The sequence below is a fragment of the Saccopteryx bilineata genome, chromosome 2 (assembly GCF_036850765.1).
Source record: "Saccopteryx bilineata isolate mSacBil1 chromosome 2, mSacBil1_pri_phased_curated, whole genome shotgun sequence".
Classification (NCBI taxonomy): domain Eukaryota; kingdom Metazoa; phylum Chordata; class Mammalia; order Chiroptera; family Emballonuridae; genus Saccopteryx; species Saccopteryx bilineata.
The window spans coordinates 299,853,797-299,873,707 of NC_089491.1; the positions used below are offsets into that span (position 1 = coordinate 299,853,797).

Here is a 19,911-nt window from a genome sequence, read left to right on the forward strand (position 1 = left end):
AGATTCCCCAACACCTTCAGGATAAGATTCAAGCTGTTTAGCAGACTCTCTGCCCTGTACAGTTTCAGAAGCACTCACAGGAGAAAGAAGAGAAGTCCAGGTAGAAAGATCACCATCAGCAAAGGCCAGAAACAGGAAGCGATGGTGCTTTATACGGGAGCTGCATACAAATGGGTACGGTTTCATCCGGGGTCCAAACGGGGGGTGAAGAGTGAGATAGGACTAGAGAGGTCCTCTTTGTTCCTGCTGCACTCTCTGCCTAATCTATACTTTCTTTTTCTTATAATCTTTACATGTTTACAGTAAACACCTACTGATTTTTTAAATATTTATTTTATCACCAACACCATGAAGCCTTTGCTTATAATAACACTTTCCCAATCTTATTTTTCCAGTATTCTTCTCCATACTAGCTGGGAGCCTCCTGAGGGTAGAAACAATTCCATTTCTCCAATGGTTCCATATCTTGGCAGCCAGCACAATAGCTGCCACATTTCAGGGACTTAATGAATGGTTGTTGAATGACTAAATGAATGGATTCTCCACTTCAGTAGTTCTTGTATATATATTCCATTCATTATTCAGAATGAATTGCTTCAAATCCCAGCTTTATAGATAGCTAATAAAGGGGGCAATTTTTACTTTATACCTTTCCACCCCTATATCATCAGACCCGCCTCCACCAGTGCCAGTCTCTGCCTATCACCCTGTCAGCAGCCAGTCAGTTGGTGCCAGTACTGCCAACTCAGCAGCTCTCCCCGCACATCCCTGGGGGAAACCATTCACCTTATCACCAAAGAGAGAAACTCCCATCTGTTACAGCTCAGAGCTAGATGGCTCATCATTGTATCAGCACACAGGCTGCATATCCGATTTTCTCGTTCTTAGAGAGCACTTTGGGAGATTTCACTCTCCCTTTATTGCTGTTTTCTCCCCAGTAAGTGACCGTATTTCATCTCCATCAAGACACAGTGAAAGAAATTTCCAAGCAAATCCGTTGCCTGATGATTCCAGAGTAGGTGCTTAGCACCACAGATGTCTTCCTGAAAAGCTGTAGAGGAGTCCAGTGCCATAAACTTTTACAAACTAGCACATAGTAAATGCACAACTCTTGTGTCATGCTGATACTCCAAATGAAGGCAGTAATGGCATCAGAGGGGCTCCCAGAATAAGCATCACTATGGCATGAAAGGTAGTGGCCTTGAAAATTGACTGAAGGTTTTCCAAAGACATCAGCAAGGGCAAGGTTGAAATTACATGGCAATTCCTCAAATATAAACCTGTGGGACTTCTAAATGTTTTTCGGAAATTACTAAACTGGGAAACACGATTGGACTTACAGTCAAACTCTTCTTGATAACATGTATGATCACTACTAAGCTTATTTCTCCATTTGTGATATAGGAAAAATATACTTTGTACCCCAGGCTCTTTTTGTTTCCCAAGGAAGAAGAAGACTGAATTTCATGAAGTTATTTGAACATTAAGAAATAAACAATGGGTTCATTCATTTAGCATGCAACTATTGAGCACCCACTGTAGGTCAGAAGTAAGTACTAAAGAAAGCAAGACGGACCCCTGCTTTTGTGACACTAAGTCTGGTAAGAGAGATAGCTATTAAACAATCCCACATATTAATATTTAATTATTAATTTATTAAGTAATTTAAAGGAAGAGTATAGATTAGTAAATAAAGTCCTGATTACATTAAAGTTTTACATTTACATGGAGATGGCTTCAGCACATTTAGATAGCATGCAAGGGGGCTTTAGAAGTCTGTTATTTGTTTAGAAGTTCCTAGTCTCATTCACTTAAGGCAGGACCACACTGTTGACCTAGAACTCTTCGGAGCCTCCTAATTTCCTGTCCTTTAAAAATACAATTTCCTTAATGTCGATTTATGTCCCAGAAGCCCTCACTATTTTAGATTTCTCGGAGGGGAAAACTATAATGTGCAAACACTCCAGAAATTACTATAGAAAGAACACAGAATATTTTATATATATTTATATATTTTCTGCTAATACTAGCCAAGAAAATTAAATTCTACTCCCTGTTTACACCCACCAAAAGTAAGCACTTAAAGGGCAAATGGCTAATATCCATATATTGTGTGAATAATCTAATTCTAGCTTCTTTGTGTAGCCACCTTCATTTGATATTCCATCCATAAATAATGCACAATATGCAGCTCTGACAATGATATGAAATTAGAGATGAAAAACACGTGACACCTAAGGGGAAGAACAAAGGGGGTTGCAACTGAATTTCTTTCTTTCCTTCTCTTTTTTTAAATAGTTGTTATTTGAGTAAATTTGCAGCAGTCAATAAAGCATTCCTGTAGGGCCCCTTCATCCCTGGGTGGCCGTTACTTTCATTTGCATATTGGAAATTCAGCACTTTCTCTTGCTCTAATCAAACCTGCAAATAAAAAAAAATCAAGCAGGCTTTCTACTTCAAGAGTGTTTTAGATGCTAGTAGCAGAGTAAATAAAATATTGTAAAAGGTAAAAGCACACTGTAAGTACATTCTTCTGAGTGTCCACGGTCTCAAAGCCCAGTGCCTCAGCCTTTTAGAGCTTACAAAGCAGAGGCAGGGGAGCTAAGGCACATAGCAGCCCTGCAACTCGGAAGATCTGAGCTCATCATTTACTACTCGCTAGTGCTGGACTTAGCACATGTCTTAAATATTTTTTTATGTCTAACCTTGCCCATTTTTAAAACGACGGTGTTGACTAAGAGCTCCTCACATGCCTTTCTGTTTATGCCTTTGTCTTTTTCTTCATACTCTTCCCCGATAACTATGACCTTCTACCATTCTTCATGGCACAGAGTCTTTCCCTTGTTAGAGCCCAGATCAATGGCTGTCCTGACGCTCAGCGTCCCATGTATGTTGATGGTTCCTTATGCATGTGGCTATCTTGTTTTAGGAAACTTGTGACAATCTTTGGGGGTTACAATTTCTTTTCAGCATCAGGTGAAGATTGTTTTCCTTCTTAAGGGAAGCAAATATCATGAACAAATTGTCTATTGGTTATTTTGAAAGCCCTTCCAAAAAGACCATCATTCTGTGTTGAAGGACAGAACGATTAATGACTGATGAGTTGCTGTTTAAAGGGTCTTGCTATAAAATCCTAGTTTTTCTGTTCTCAATTTGTTTCTGTACAGAAACTGGGCAACTTCGTATGCCGTTAATAAGAAAAATTAGTTGTGATTGAAAAACACCATGGGCCCTCAATTCTGCCCCAGGAGTCACAATGTTTCCCTCCCCTCTGTGGCAGCGGTGACCCAGATGCCTTGCAGGAATCGAGTTGTTCATACTGTGGTACAGTGCTGTCAGCAGCACAGGCAGCTCCTGTATATTTTCTGTGTATTTGGTGGGCAGAAAAATAAGAATAAAGCCTTTTATTTTATTTCTTTTATTAAATTTTTAAATTTATTATGTTATCATGGATTGAAGTGTCCCTCTCAATATAACACCCTCACCCCCCAACAATGTTCCCCCCTGACTCCTTCTTCCCCATCCCTCTGGATTTGCTCTCCTGTTACCTGTATCTATCTATGTGCTATGTGTATATAATTTCATCAATCCCTTTACTTTCTCTGATCATGTGTTCTTTTTTCTTTTTCTTTTTTTTCTTTTTTTTATTTAGTGAGAGGACAGAGAGGCAGAGACAGATTTCTGCATGCTCCTTGACTGGGACCCACCCGGGAAACCCTCTAGAGGGCAATGCTCTGCCCATCTGGAGCCTGATCCTGTTTTTGTGTGTGTGTGTGTGTGGTTGTTTTTTTTTGTTTTTGTTTTTGTTTTTTTGTATTTTTCTGAAGCTGGAAACGGGGAGAGACAGTCAGACAGACTCCCGCATGCGCCCGACCGGGATCCACCTGGCACGCCCACCAGGGGGCGACGCTCTGCCCTACAGGGGGTGATGTTCTGCCCCTCTGGGGAGTCGCTCTGTTGCGACCAGAGCCACTCTAGCGCCCGGGCCATCTTTGCTCCAATGGAGCCTCGTTGTGGGAGGGGAAGAGAGAGACAGAGAGGAAGGAGAGGGGGAGAAGTGGAGAAGCAGATGGGCACTTCTCCTGTGTGCCCTGGCCGGGAATCGAACCTGGGACTTCTGCACGCCAGGCCGACGCTCTACCACTGAGCCAACCAGCCAGGGCTGATCCTGTTTTTTTTTTATTGTGGTAAAGACATGTATCATAAAGTGTATTACCTTAATTTTTTTTTTCAAGAAAGAGAGAGAAGGACAGATAGGGACAGATAGGCAGGAAGGGAGAGAGATGAGAAGCATCAATTCTTTGTTGCAGCCACCCTAGTAGTCTAGTAGTCCATTGATTACTTTTTCATATGTGCCTTGCATGAAGAGCTACACCAGAGCAAATGACTCCTTGCTGAAGCCAGTGACCTTGGACTCAAGCCAGCGACCTTGGGCTTCAAGCCAGTGACCTTTGAGCTCAAGCCAGTGACCATGGGGTCATATCTATGATCTATGCTCAAACTGGTGAGCTTATGTTTTAGTTGGATGAGCCCGTGCTCAAGCCAGTAACCTCAAGGTTTTGAACCTGAGTCCTCAGCATTCCAGGCCAATGATCTATCTACTGTGCCACCACCTGGTCAGGCAATCTTAATTATTTTTAAGTGTTCAGTTATGTGGAATAAAATACATTGTTATTGTTGTACAACCATCACCACCATCCATTTCCAGAACTCTTTTCATCTTACAAAACTAAAACTTATACCCATTAAACAACTCTCCTTCTCCCTTCCCCTAGCTTCTGACAACTACTTTACTATTTTGTCTCTATAATTTTTAATTAAAAATATTAAAAACAATGAAGCCATTTGAATGTTCTTTGTCTCTTTGTGATTAAAAGATTAATAAAACAATTTATTCTAGTGAAAAACATGTCCCTAAATTTTGCACCACCTACACTTTAACACTAAATTTAAATTATCTTTTCTTAGTTTTCCCCAATACCCTTAAAGTTCTTAAAAAAAGAAACTTGTCTTGTTTTTCTGTGTCTCATAGCCCCTAATCATGTATCTCACATAATATGTGTATAGTAAACATTGGTGGAATTGGTAAAGTCAGTCAGTATAATACCTAACAGGAACAATTGACCAGTTCTGTGATCTTAGTTAACATTTCTTCATTAGAATTCAACTGTCTGTTTTATAAAATAAGGAGATTGGGATAGATTATTCAAAATATGTATTAGAGTACTAATCTCAATTTTTCCAATTTTTTTTTAATGCACACAGTCTGAAAGACTGAGAAATTTCTAGTAAAGAGAGACGCAGGACTAGAAGCCTGTTGCCCTGCTTTTCATAGGGTGCTCTCAATTTCTAATTGCCCTGAGCACTGTGTTTCCAGGATGTTTCTTTATTCCATCTGCAGTGGAGAATCTTTGTCTTATACTTGCTGATGGGGATAGACAGTTACTCTTGTAAGGTCAGAACCAAGGAAATGCAAATCAAGATCCAACTTTGTGCATCTGGTCTAGCAGTTAGATCTCAGAAGACGCAATGATCCCGATGACATAATCAGATTCCATCATTCAGATAATGATCATGTGTAAACTCTCCTTTTCTTCTCAACTCCTCAAATGACCTGATCAGAAGATTAGACTACTGGTTTCTGGGTCTTATTCCTCAACACCTGGAATAAGATAATGTGAGTTCATCAGCAAAGGCTGTAGGGATGCTTTACCCAGCTTCAGGAATTTTTCTCCTGGGAACCACTTCAAAGGAAGCTTCGCAGAGGACCTAAACCCTTAAAGGAAACTTCACACTCTCAAGTACAGTCCAGGCCATTGAGCTGAACTTCTTGGAGAAAAGTAGTAATTAGGGATCACTAGTCAGGAATAGTAGTCATTCCAGGGACATATAGAATACCTCCCTCTTTGCATGTGGTCTCGGGTATCTGTAGAGGACCACACCCCAGAAAGATGAGACTCTGTAATTAGATATTGACAGCCTTTAGGTACCACTTTATACTATTTATTCCTCCTGGTGTCTATTTAAAGTGCAATATCTGGTCCAGAAGGCAGAAAGCTCTAACTAATGAAGCACTATCTTACCTGAGGCTGGAAATGGATTAAATATCCTGTCAAGCTCTCTTCTAGTGTTTATTCCAGGCCAACTCTAATTTTGTTAATCTCTAGATTGTGTGTGTGTGTGTATGTATGTGTGTGTATGATAACATTGTTTTTTAAAATAAAAATGTCCAGATAATATGATTTGACATATTTAATTAAATATGTGCTGAGGTCCCAATGTCAAACAACTTTGGAGGTCAAGAAGATAAAGTGTGTGTGTAAAGCAGCCAGGCAAAGCAGTCAAGTTCAGGGAAGACTAGGAGAACCTGCAGAGAGCACACCTGCCTAAGAAATTCTATTCAGGCCAAACCACATTTACAGGCCATGTTGTACTTGGGTTTAACCCCTGGTTTAAGGCAATTGTTGAATATGCCTTGTAACCCACATTTATTAATTCTACAACTGTATATCACTTCTTGGCCTTTTGGCTAAGATCAAGTGTAGTTGCTTTTCTTATCGGTTTAATTCTACACCTATATATTGAGGGGTTTTATGCTAATCCTGGGTTAAACACAAAATAGAGAATAATAAAGGATAGAGATCCGTAGTTATTTATGCATATTTACTAGTTAATTTTCATTAAAAGTGGTGTCAATGATTTTTTTTAACTTAAAGGTAAAGAGAATAATACATTATTGTATAAGGTATTAAAATATTAAAAAGGGCACTTTCTGTTGGAACATAAACTAGAATTTCCTCTTTTTCTTCTTGGAAATTATCCCAAAACAATAAGGATGATAAATAAAAGTATCAGTACCATTTTGGATACAACAAGGTGACTGCTATAATCTGAAACCACAAAATATATGGAAATGGTGCGAAGCGGAGAAGTAAAGGACACTGAAAGAAGACAAAGTGGCTTCAGATCTCAGATGAAGCCTTGAATTATGTATGCTTCATAAAAGCAAAGCGTGCAATCCCTAGAGGCAACAGGAGGCAGAGTTCCTAGCTGGTCACACCACCAGGTTCGGTCACTGGAGAGGCAACGAGGCTGCACAAGGAACTGTATATATAGATCAGGGGTCCCCAAACTTTTTACACAGGGGGCCAGTTGACTGTCCCTCAGACTGTTGGAGGGCCGGACTATAAAAAAACCTATGAACAACTCCCTATGCACATATCTTATTTTAAAGTAAAAAAACAAAATGGGAACAAATACAATATTTAAAATAAAGAACAAGGAAATTTAAATCAACAAACTGACCTGTATTTCAATGGGAACTGTGCTCCTCTCACTGACCACCAATGAAAGAGGTGCCCCTTCTGGAAGTGCAGTGGGGGCCGGATAAATGGCCTCAGGGGGCCACATGCAGTCTGCAGGCTGTAGTTTGTGGAACCCCTGGTATAGATGGTCAACTGCTTCTTAGCTGCCTGGCAGAAGAGCAGACTCTGAATTTCAATAACCGACAAATCTTCGTTTATCCTTTGGCTGGGGAGAAAGCAAGGCTGTGGAAGTCATATATAAGGCTTTTGTCATTAACAAAGTCTTGGTGTTCTGGGACATGACCCTGACTTCTCCCAACATAACCCTCTAGCCAATAGCTGGTTTGGGGTAAAAAGCATCTATTTCCAAGAGGAGTAATCCAAAAGGAGACACGGGAGAACTTAGAAATTATAGTCAAATATTTTCCCCAAATTCAAACACACAAACACACAAATTTAAAGTGATCATCTCTGTAAAACCAGATCTCTCACACACAAACACAATACGAGAACTCAGGATAACGGGAGGAGTTGAAACACTATCTAACAGAATACAGTGAACATGGTGGAAAAAGTGACCTCAGCAAGGAAGGTGAAATTGGAAGGAGAACGAATAAATTTTAATGCTGATTTTACGATAAAATATTTAAGCTGTTGGCTCATTTAAAGATGAAAAAGGGAAGAAAGGACAGTACGCAAAACAAGAAATAATGAGAGATAGTACTAAAGATATACAGGAAAATTTTAGAAATCACTGAGCTAAACTTTATAGCAATAAACTTAAAAACATAGGTGAAATGAAAAGTACCCTAGAAAATATACTAGAAACATTAAACAGACCAGTTACTGTATATAAAACAGGGGAAAATATTAACATCTCCCTCTCCTACACACCAAGGGGAAAAGTTTCAGTTTCAGAAATTGTACTAAAAGTTTAAAGAATGCAATTAAGCTTATTTACTGCATTGCTGAGCGTGGACAGGGTGGTGGCAGCAGTGGGAAGAAAGCTCACAAACAGTAAGGATAATCTTTTTATGAAACTTTTCATCACAACCTGATAAGGACTGCATGGAAAAATAAAATAATAGGTGAACTCCCATGTACCAATACTGATGCCAAAATCCTAAATAAAGTAAGACTATAAACCACTTGAACGAAGTACGGTTTAGTCTAGAAAGACAAAGATGGTCCTTAGGAAATCTATCTCATCGTGGTCATGGGACAAAATAGACAGTCAGAGCGACTTCTTCGTAGGTACTGAAAGAAAGCCCTTTACATTTTAAAATTTACTTTTTAAAAAGAAAGAAAAAACAAAAAGGAAAAGCTCATAAAATAGAAATAGGTAGAGTTTCTTTAACGTAATAAATTATTATTTCAACTACAAAGCCAGCATCTTATTGAAAAGGAAACACTAGGAACATCAGCAGTCAGAAGACATTAGAGTCAGAAATAGAACAATAACGTCCTTATCACTGCTGTTCTTCAACATCATTGGGAAGTGTCAGCAAAAGCCATTATACCAAGAGGCAGAAATTAGAGGTATACAACTTAGCAATGTTTAAGTTGTTATATGTATACGATATACATAAAACCTATTGCAAGCAGCAGGAAAATTCAGTGAGATGAAAGCGGGAAAATCAATATCTTTCTTATGTAAAACAGAAAACAATTTGTTAAAGCTTCAGTAAAAGAGAACACACTATTTACAATGGGCCTTAAAAATACAAAATCCCTAATAATAAATCAAATAAGAAATATGTGTGTGTGAGATATATGCTACCGATGGTATGTGACAACTTACACAAACTGTTAGGCATACCGTGTTTTAGGATAAAAGAACTCAAAAACATGAGACTATTAATTTTATTCCTGAGTGCAATTTATAGTAAATTTGATGTGGTCCTAATTTTTTAAAAAGTCAATGAGATTTGTGGAAGCAGACAAGATGAATCTGAAATTTAAATGGAAAAAAATAGACAAAGAAGAAAAGGAAGAAAGTGAAAAAAAATAAAAAGGAGAAAGACTAGCATTATCACCTATTAAAAAGACATTACCAGGTTGCAATAATTAAAGGTTTGGTTCTGGTGTATGAATTAACTGGCAGTCAATGTCATAGAATTGGAAATCTAGAAATAGGCCTGAAGATTTATGCAACTTTAGTATATGATAAATTTCCATTTCATATCAGTGAGGAAAGATGGATTATTCAATTAATTTTGTTAGGAAACTGGGTCGCTATCTGGAAAAAAATTTAAGTTGAATTCATACTTCAAGTGTTACACCAGGATAAGTTTAAAAAATGGATCAAAGATTTAAGGGTAAAAAGTAAAACTATAAAAGTACTAGAAGAAACCGTCCCAGAATTATTTTATAATCTCAGAGTGATGAAGGTCTTTCTAACCATGTCACAAATCTCAGGAGCTAAAAGGAAAGATAGATACATTAAACTTCAGTAAATTAGAATAAAGAATATTTATGGCAAAATACCACATGCAATCAAAAGTTATATGACAAACCAAAAAAAAAAATCTTTAAATCTTACCATAGATAGAAGCTAATTTATATGATATACAAAAAGTTCATATAAATCAATAAAATGACCAACGTCCCAGAAGAAAAAATGCATAAAAAACATGAATATATAGTTTATGAGAAAAAAATACAATTGGTTATTGAGGTGCTCACTTCATTCGGATTAAGAGAACTGAAAATACAACTACAAAGAGATACCATTTTCACTTATTTTATTATCTAAGAGAGAAGAGTTTCATAACCTACTGTGCTGATAGAGGTGTGGGGAAATAGACTCTCATGCTTGGGGAGAGAGTAAATCAAAGCTATATCTATTAAGGGCACTTTGACAATATTGAACAGACCTTTATATTTTGTAATTGCACTATGGGAAATTTAATCTAAATATATACTTACACATAAGTAAAATGGTGACTACAGCAGACCACTCATTGATGATTGATTACAGTAACAAATAAATGGTAACATTCTAAATGTCTATCAGCAGGTTACTGATGAAATAAATATGGCACCTCTGTCCCATGGAATACCATGCAGCCATGAACAAGAACAAGAAACTCTTCCAGAGTTGTTATAGAGAAATATCTAAAACCTGCTAGATGAAAAAAGTGAGGTGAAGGATAGTGTATACAGCATGCTACCATCTGTGTAGTAAAGGCTAACATACACACACAAACACGTGTGTGTGTGTACAGAGTCTCCAGATATATTCAGAAGAGGCTGATAACAACCGGCTGTGGGAAAGGGAGCTAAACAGCTAAAGCAGGGGTCGGGAACCTATGGCTCGCGAGCCGAATGTGGCTCTTTTGATGGCTGCATCTGGCTTGCAGTCAAATCTTTAATTAAAAAAATAATAACGTTAAAAATATAAAACATTCTCATGTATTACAATCCATTCATTTCCTACCGCTCATGTTCATGGTTGCGGGTGGCTGGAGCCAATCACAGCTGTCCTCCGGGACAACACCAAATTTTTATTGTCTAAGGCATAATGTACATGGATCTTTGTATGGCTCTTTCTCATTTTAAAATATGTGGCGTTCATGGCTTTCTCAGCCAAAAAGGTTCCCAACACCTGAGCTAAAGGATCAAAGTGGCGAGAATTTTGACTGTATGTTCTTTTATTCTTTAAATGTTAAATCATGTTGAATGTACTGCTTATGTAAAAATACAATTCAAAATATTAATTAAAACAGAGTTAAAAAATAAAAAAAAAATTTCATAAAGCTAAATGTATCCAACCTTTATCTCAAAAGGTCTTGCTTTTTTTATATGGTGGTGATAGTCAATGGTAGACATTGTCTTTGCTTTTAATTGAATGCCTTTAATTTTCAAAAGAAAAAGAAAAATAACATGTTAATTATATCTTGATATATGGGCCTGAGGCATTTACACATGATTTTCATATTTTAAAACACAGGAGTCTATAAGGGAGATCAAATATACATAACAGTAGAAAAATGTGAATAAGGAACAAAAGTGACTCCTTACATCTTTATACGTAGTATTGAAAAGCATCAACATATCTTTAGTTAGTGGAGATGGGGACATCCAATTATTGGGGAGAAAAGGGGGTATAAAATATGAGGGAAACATAGATATGGATACCTTAGAAGAACTATGGCGACAGCTGTTACTGAATAGTCAAGGAATGTAAAATACTGAAAGTTAATTATATGCTTTTACAGCAATTTGAAATGGACCCAGTGATCTGATTCCACAGTTTAAAAACACTGACATATTTTTTTCCCAGCTCTGAAGAGTTGGGCTGTTAAGATTTGACTGGGGCTGTAGTGAAACTAGCTTGTTGTTATTCACTCACTCATTCCACTTTACAGTTTGCAAATCATCTCCATTTACATGACTTTGATGCTTTATTCCAATCTTAAAACTTATTCAAGGCAAATATTTTTGTTGCATTTTTACAGATCAGGAACTGAAGTTTGGTTTGCTTGAGTGACTTGCTTTGGGACACCCAGCTAGGAATCACAGAGCTAGAATTCAAGAATGACCTGGCTCCTTGTCTGGTCTTTCTAGCTCTAAATCACGCTAAGTTAAAAATTTCCTGTTTCACCAAGGCTGCAAGGAAGTCTGCCTTGCAGAAGGAGGCTGCCAGATCTAAGAAATACATGCAGTCATTCTTGCATTAAACCCCAATAGATTTCTGAAACACAATGTTCCTCTAATTGTGTCTTCTACGTGAGCAGTCATTTCTCTGGTGTGCAAGTGTGAATGTGTATGTGTAATGTGTTATCTATATGCCATCAAGGCACCTGCACATTTGCATATTGGGAAAGAACTGAATAAAACATGAAGTGTTTTATTCCAATGGATGCAAGATCCTCAAAGGATGTTTACAAATGCACTCAAGTCCCTCTGAATCAATCAACCCTTGAATCAACAAACGCTTTTTGATTTCCTGGTCTGTCCCTTGCACTAGGATCAATGATGTAGGGGAAACAATGAAGCTAAGAGAGAAGAGTCCTCGCCCCCTCCCTTACCACCAACCTTGGAGAGTTTCAGTTTAGATAGGAAAAAATAATTAGATTTATGGCGGTCTCTCACTGGTGCCTATAGTGCACATATTCACTAGGCTCCCTTCAAAGGGATCCAGTTGAATACGAAGAAGGAGCAAGAGAGGATGAAGTCCAGTTATCTACATCCTAGTGATTGTCAATCGTAAGACTATTTGAGGAGAAGCTTTAGATGTCTTTTATATCTCATGCACTGCCAGCATAAGGAGCTGATCATAAGTGTGGTTTTTGCCATGAATAATCCTAGCTGGTGACCTGCTTTTGCTCCATCCACTCTAGAGTCTATTCTTCACCCAGCTAACAATTGGTTATGTCGTTCTTTTGCTTATAATTTTAAAGTGAGTACCACACTTGTTCTTAGAATAAAATTCAGACTCTTCACCATGGCAGCAAGACCGTTACGGGGCCCCTGACTCTATCTCATACTCATCAGCCCTTCTTCTTCTCACTCATGACTTTTTTTTCCTTTCCCCAGCTATTCCCTAACTGTAGGCTTGTGCACTTCTAGACTTTCTCCCAGGAGTGTTTGGCCCCAGAGTTTTTTACTGCTGGTATTAAATGATGAAATGCTTGAGAGGTACCTGGTAGACATCCTTGTCATCATTCACTCAGGTTTCAACTTGCAGGTTAATATCAAGAAAGACCCTCCCTACCCAACCCATTTGAAGTAGCTGCCTCACCTCTCACCCTCCTCTCTATAGATCAACAATGTGTTCTTTTCTTCTTGTAGCTATTATTGTATGTAATTGCAATATACATTTGTTTGCTTGTTCAGTGTCTGTCTCCCCCAACCAGAACAGAGAAGCTTTATGAGAGCAGAGCTGTGTCTGCTGTGTTTATTGCTGTTTATGCGGTTCCTAGGACAGCATGTAGTAAGTATTTAACAAATATTTATTGAATGAATAAATAAGAAGCCTCAGAATTTGAGTGTTTATGGCTTTCACTAGCATCTGCATCCCTTTATAGCCTGATGACTCTTTTGAGATATTATCCAAGAGTCTCATTACCTCCCCTATCTTCCTCACCTCCACAAAGCACTCTGGGACTCTCTGTCTATTAAATCAATGGCACCCTTTGCCCCGGGGAAGATTAAGATTATTGGAGCGGTAATACAAAGAGAAGGAAAAAAAAACAGTTTAAATTCTGGGCTTTTTGAGCTTCTAAATGGATTTTTAAAATTACAGCTGCTACTTTGCAAGAGCCAGGCCTGTTTGAGCATCAGAGGCAAAGCCCTGAAGGAATTATGGCATAAAATGCACACCAAAAGCCAGTGGCTGGAAAAAGAATAGAAGAGCCATTTTATGCAATCATGCAGACAAGATAAAGATGGAAGACTTGGGGGAGCAGGACAATCTAGGCAAGAATCAAAGGACATGATGAGATATCAGATGACAGTTAACAAGTGGCCTAGTGTTCTGCCAGCTCCCTCTGGGACACGTCCTGGAAGGTGAGGGATCTCAGACTAAAGGAGAGTTAGGCTTCATTATGTTGGTGAAGGCCAAGGAGTCAGGAGACTTGTCACACGCCAGACAGACAGTGGCAGGGCATGTCTAATAAAGTTGACCTGAAATAACTTTTCAAGTTTCTTTAGAAGTTGAAAAATGAAGCATACAGAATTGGTTTTTGAGCTCTTAAGAAAGAAATGGAAATGCTTGAGAGATACCTGGTAGACATAAAGGGGTACAACAACCAGGATTAAGATACACAGGTACCTGGGAGTCTTGATGGTGAGAGGGCACAGCAGGACCATGAACAACGGCAGTAGATGCGCTGTGGATCCACGCTAATGGCCAAAGACCAAGTGACATCACATGCGGGCAGAGGATGGAGAGCAGTGAGTGGAAAATCGGATATCTCTCCTCTTTCCTTGATTCTTACCTCGTTACCCCCTCCCTGTACGCTCATACACTCTGCCTCTCTTCCAAATATTAGAGGGCATCTGTTTAGAAAAGAAGATAAAGGACAGATTCTTAATATGGCTGGGTTTATGCCCAAATGTTTTATTCTAATTTTGTTAGTTAATATAAAAATGGAATTTCTAAAAAGTCAGGTAGAAATGGGACTTGATGAACAAATTAAGATCAGTTCAAAGAAAGAAAGTTTTCTTTTTCTCACATGATTTTATGACATGAAATTTTTACTCATTATGTATGTTAGAAAAGACATTCAGAAGCTTTGAAGGCAGTGTTTAATGAGAAGTTAGCCACCTTATGGTGTTACAATGAAGGGTACAGCTATGTCAATGAGGTTATCGTCTTACACCCAACAGTGGGCTGAGGGTTCCCACTGAAACCCACCTGACACCCAAGCTTCAGTCTGAAATCAAATAGGCCCAGGTTCAAATCTCTGCCTCTAATTTTTATATGATGGTAATTTGAGGCAAGGCATTTAAACTTTTGGTACTTCAGTTACCTCATCTATGAAAACAATACTGTCTTTAAAAAATTATTTGAGAATTAAATAACATATATATAATTGTTTAGAACATTTCCTAATTGTTAACAGGAACTCAAAATGTGAATTATTATTGTCCTCATAAGTGAGAATGACTTATTTTGACCAAACTGCATGTGTTCTTTTAACTATATCTGCATTAAATATAGTTCATGAATTTCTAATTGTATAAAGCAACATTTCTATTAAGGTACTGCAGTTCACTGAGGAGGAATTAACAACCAACATCGTAGCTACATTTGTTCAGGTTGTGAGTTAGTAGAATAGACATCAATTATGATAAACTGTAAATTGCATCATTTGGACTCTCACATTTAATTTAGCCTACCCCAAGAGGAAGAACAAACAGCAACAATTAACCAAACTCATTCTCTGGTCCAGTTCTCCTTAGTAATCAGTAGCATCCCTTCATGCAAAGTTTTCCTAGGAATTCACACCATTCATTGCTGACACTAAGTTCTAGAATTTGAAGAAACCTTGAAGAGTCCTTAGAGATCATTAGACTTAACCTCACATTTTACAAGGAGAAAACTGAAGCCCAAGGCAGAAGTTCCTTGGTTGGGATTAGTAAGTTATTGAGATAGATAGGGTCAAGATAAGGTCTATATTAATCAGTTTTTGCTGTATAACAAACCACTCCAAAATCTCAGTGGCTTAAAACAACAGGAATTTATTTTTTGCTTGCCGGGCCTGCGGGCCTGTCGTGTCTAGGCTGATCTAGCTGAGCTCTGCTGGGCTTGACTCCAAGCTTCCGGTTGAGTCTAGGTTTACTCCATATGTCTCTCACCCTTGAATCCGTAGGTGCCAGGGGCATTTTTTATTCCTATAGTGACACATAGGAGTGCAAGAGGACAAGCAGAAAAATGTGATGCTTCTTAAGATCTTAGCCTAGAACTTATACAATCACTTCTACCCACATTTTATCAGCTAAATCAAGTCACATAGAATAAGATCCAAAATAAGTGGGTCAGAGATATATGCTCCATCCATTCTTGTAATGTTACTTTCAAGTAACAAGACCAAAGATGTGGATATGTATGTCTGATTGTGGGAGGGCACAAGTGACAATAGTAACTCTCTATACCATAGGACTCCTAGTTATTCAGACTCCTACATCAGCTTTTCTCCTCCATCATGTTCTAAGGAGGCGTTTAACCTTGTGAAAAAAACAGTTAAAACTTTTTGGTGCTGAACTACATAGGGCCAGCTTTGGCAGTAAGTTAATAATATTACCTTTAGAAAATGACCATTAATACTACAAACAGTTACATAGAGACAAAGGAATTAAAAAAAAAAATGTTCATTGGCCAAGAATATTTCTACCTTCCTTCTACAAAACTGAAACTTGTAGTAATTTTTCCTTCAGCAAAAAAGGATTTATAGCTTCAGCCCTATCAATTGTTTTTTAATTAAAAATGTATTGAGGTCCTCACGACAGGAGCACATAAACCAGACATGCCAATGCTTGGCACAGGCAGCCCAGGGTGTGTATATAAATTATACCCGGGGTGACTTGGGTCTGGCCGGGAGACACTGCAGCAACTCTAAGTTACATTTCTCTGAGTTGGAACTACTGAAACTGACATGCTTAAAATATTTAAAACATTTATCATAGGCCTGGAAACGGGTGACTTCTCCACCCCATCAGGGCTTCTTTCTTTAGCAGTTGCAAATGCTGACCTTACCTGCCGTAAAGTGAGTTTGCTCCCATCAGCCCAGCAGAGGCCAAGTTTGTTCAAAAAGAGATAACCTGGATGCCCGTCAAATTAGAGGACAATTCTGGATACAAATGTCTTTCTTGCCTTTGGTGACATTGAAAATAGAAGGAATAAGACTTGATACTGGGCTTCCAGGATGTCCAGGTAGAGCCCAATTATGTGTAATTCTCCTTCCATCCATTCAATGGCTTCAACTTCTACTGGGATTTTGTTATGGACAGCCAGCCACTGAGCTAGAGGCTAAAAGTTAAACCCAGCAGGAGCTGAGTTTCTGGTAAGAGAAAAGAATGGGGAGCCCAGGCAGACAGCCAAGAGTGAAATGTAAGGAGTTTGCAAGTCTGTCTTTAAAGCAGAAGGAGAAATTATGTCAAGGCCTCCCTATTTTTATTTGCAAAACATGATAAGGAAGTGGAAATATTTGCCCTTTGCTTGTGCCTAAGTGCAAGATTGATTTTGCTGAATCCTGGCATACAAACTTCATACACTATGATTTAAATGTTAAAGATTTTCAGTAGGTAAAGATGAGTTAAGCTGTCTGCTTTCTCCAGATTCTGGAAGTTATTGGTTTCAATAAAAAGCTGAATAAAAGGCCACCTTGAATGTGAGGAAGAAGCTCTGAGATCAGGGAATGAGTTCATATAGTAGAAAGTGTCTTACACTGGGAGCTTTAAGAAGCATTCTTCCCCCTCTCTGGGCTTCTATTTCCCAATTTACAAAATGGGGGAGTTGGGTCTGATGCACTGCACGTTCTCTTCCAAATCTAATAAGTTAGTAGTCCAAAATTCTTCTTGACTACCAACCTATGCAGAATGTTCTCTATATAATAACTTCACCCCGTGCTGCATAGTATGGCAGAAGCAGCACAAAATTTGGAGATGGGTCCCTTGAGTTTGAATCACAGATTACATGTGATCTTGGGCAAAACGTCTCTGTATCTGACTTGGACCAATAGAACTTAGATTTAAAAGAAGAAAACTAGCCCTGGCCGGTTGGCTCAGTGGTAGAGCGTCGGCCTGGCATGCAGAAGTCCCGGGTTCGATTCCTGGCCAGGGCACACAGGAGAGGCGCCCATCTGCTTCTCCACCTCTCCCCCTCTCCTTCCTCTCTGTCTCTCTCTTCCCCTCCCGCAGCCAAGGCTCCATTGGAGCAAAAGATGGCCCAGGCGCGCTGAGAATGGCTCCATGCCCTCTGCCCCAGGTGCTAGAGTGGCTCTGGTTGCAACAGAGCAACGCCCCAGATGGGCAGAGCATCGCCCCCTGGTGGGCGTGCCGGGTGGATCCCGGTTGGGTGCATGCGGGAGTCTGTCTGACTGCCTCCCCGTTTCCAGCTTCAGAAAAATACAAAAAAAAATAAAAAATAAAAAATAAATTAAAAGAAGAAAACTAAAAATAACTTCCATCAGCTCTCCTCATGGGTACTCAAGAACTGATGAAGCAAAAACTAATCAGGTAATAGTTGCTATGTATTTGTAACACACTTGATCTCATGGTGTTTTTGACAATATGATTAACCACATGAAGCAGGTAAATAGACAAATACCTCTTGGACCTGCAGCCAGACCCTTTTTGTTCTCTATGAGACTTTTGGGCGATGAGGGACGGGCACAGGGAGCTGTATTAGAAACAGCATGGATTTTGCCATCAGGCCCACTTGGCTTCAAGCTTCAGCTCCAACTATTTAGGAAAGTGCACTGAGCAAGTCCATTTATTAGCTTATTCATTCATCCACAAATTATTTACTGAGTGACTGCTGTGTTCTAGACACTGCTAACTGGGCTCCAGAGCTACAGTGGTACGTAACAATATAGTTTCTATCTTCTTGGATATCACCATGGAAAGATGAGGCATGTTGGTTCATAATTATATTACCCTGTGATCAGTGCCAAGAATGAAATTAGCATAAAAATAACAGTGCTTTTCTCTAACAAGAACCCCTTTATATAAAGCAGTATTATCAAATATTTCAGTAAACGCTTACTGAATGCCTAAGATGCCTAGTTAGTTACATACACTCACTAATCTTTACAGGTTGCTTTTCTTCCAATCATTGTTCCATTTTATGGATGCAGTCACTGAGGCTCAGAGAGATTCCACGGTTCTTTCCAGGTTACTCAGCCATCAGTGGAAGCACTGGGATTTCAAGTGGGATTTCAAGCCAGCTCTATGCAGCTCCAGTGCCCATACTTGCTTGTCATACAATGCCACAATGCTTTCTCTTCAACCTGTGGGCCCAGTTCCCATGACACAGATGTCTTCAAAAGGCAGTTGTTCCCTAAGGCTTAAGGTAATAGGACCAAACCATGTGAAAAGCCAGTTTAGTTTGACTTTTTTGCCCTGAGAGATTCTCCCCAGATTAAGGTGAGGGGGGATTGGTAGGGAAATAGGCGTGGAGGTCTGGCTGCAATTTCATGACTGTTTGGTGGCTGGTTTCTTACTCCAGCAGGCCCTGTTTACATTTCCCAGTGATCTCTGCTCTGCAAGATATCCTCGTCCATGGTACAGTGTCTGGTGCACACCCAGTGCTAGAGCAGCTGCATTTATCCCTCTCCTTATGCACGGTCTCTACAAAAAATGAAAAAGGATGTAGAGAAAGCCAAGTACAAAACATAACTCAGAAATGGTAATGTAACAGGGCCCACCACGGCTGCTGACTAGTTGCATTCGTAATGATTTTCTCCAAATAATGCAAGCACTATTTTTTCCTGGGAAAATGAAATATGGGAGTGCCGTATTCCACAGATGATGGGAGGGAACTCATAAAAGATTTTAATCTTTCCTTGTCAAGCTTCAGAAATGCAAACGGCTTTGTCCTCATTTTCTTTATGCCCTGGACTTCTAATTGAGGAAGCTGGCATCCATTCTGCATGTGAGTATCGCTGGTGAGGGAACTAGAATAAATATTTGGGGGTATCGTTAGCCAGAACATCATTTCATCTTTGTGTCACCATAATTTCCCATATTGTAGTGTTTTAGATGAGAACATATGGCAATAAGGTAGGTAATGAGAACAACAATTTTCTGAAACAACATTATAACTTTTCCCTCTTTATGGTCACATTTAGTTACAGTACATGCTGCCATTTAGGTGTAGAGCTTTATAAAAGCAAATCTCAGAGAAAAGAGAATTCAGAGGCAAGGCCTAGGACGTCTGAATGCCTGGGACCGCAGCCAGCCCTGCAGATGGGAATTTGGGGGTGTGGACTAATTAGCTTTTGCTGCAGGAACATGCCAGGTTTGAAGGGGTTTATCAGAACAAGCTTTCTCTCATTTTTATGTTACGTGAGGACTGTGAGCTGCTGTGAGTTGGCTGGTCTCAGCCTCAACTATCTTCTCATTCGGAAGTCAGACTGAAGAAGTGGTCACTGTCTGG

At 39.1% G+C, this 19,911-nt stretch overlaps 1 pseudogene; it reads left to right on the forward strand.

Moving 5' to 3' along the window:
- The first annotated feature begins 6,509 nt into the window (after positions 1–6,509).
- Positions 6,510–6,617, forward strand: LOC136327711 (U2 spliceosomal RNA; annotated as a pseudogene).
- Positions 6,618–19,911: the final 13,294 nt, after the last annotated feature.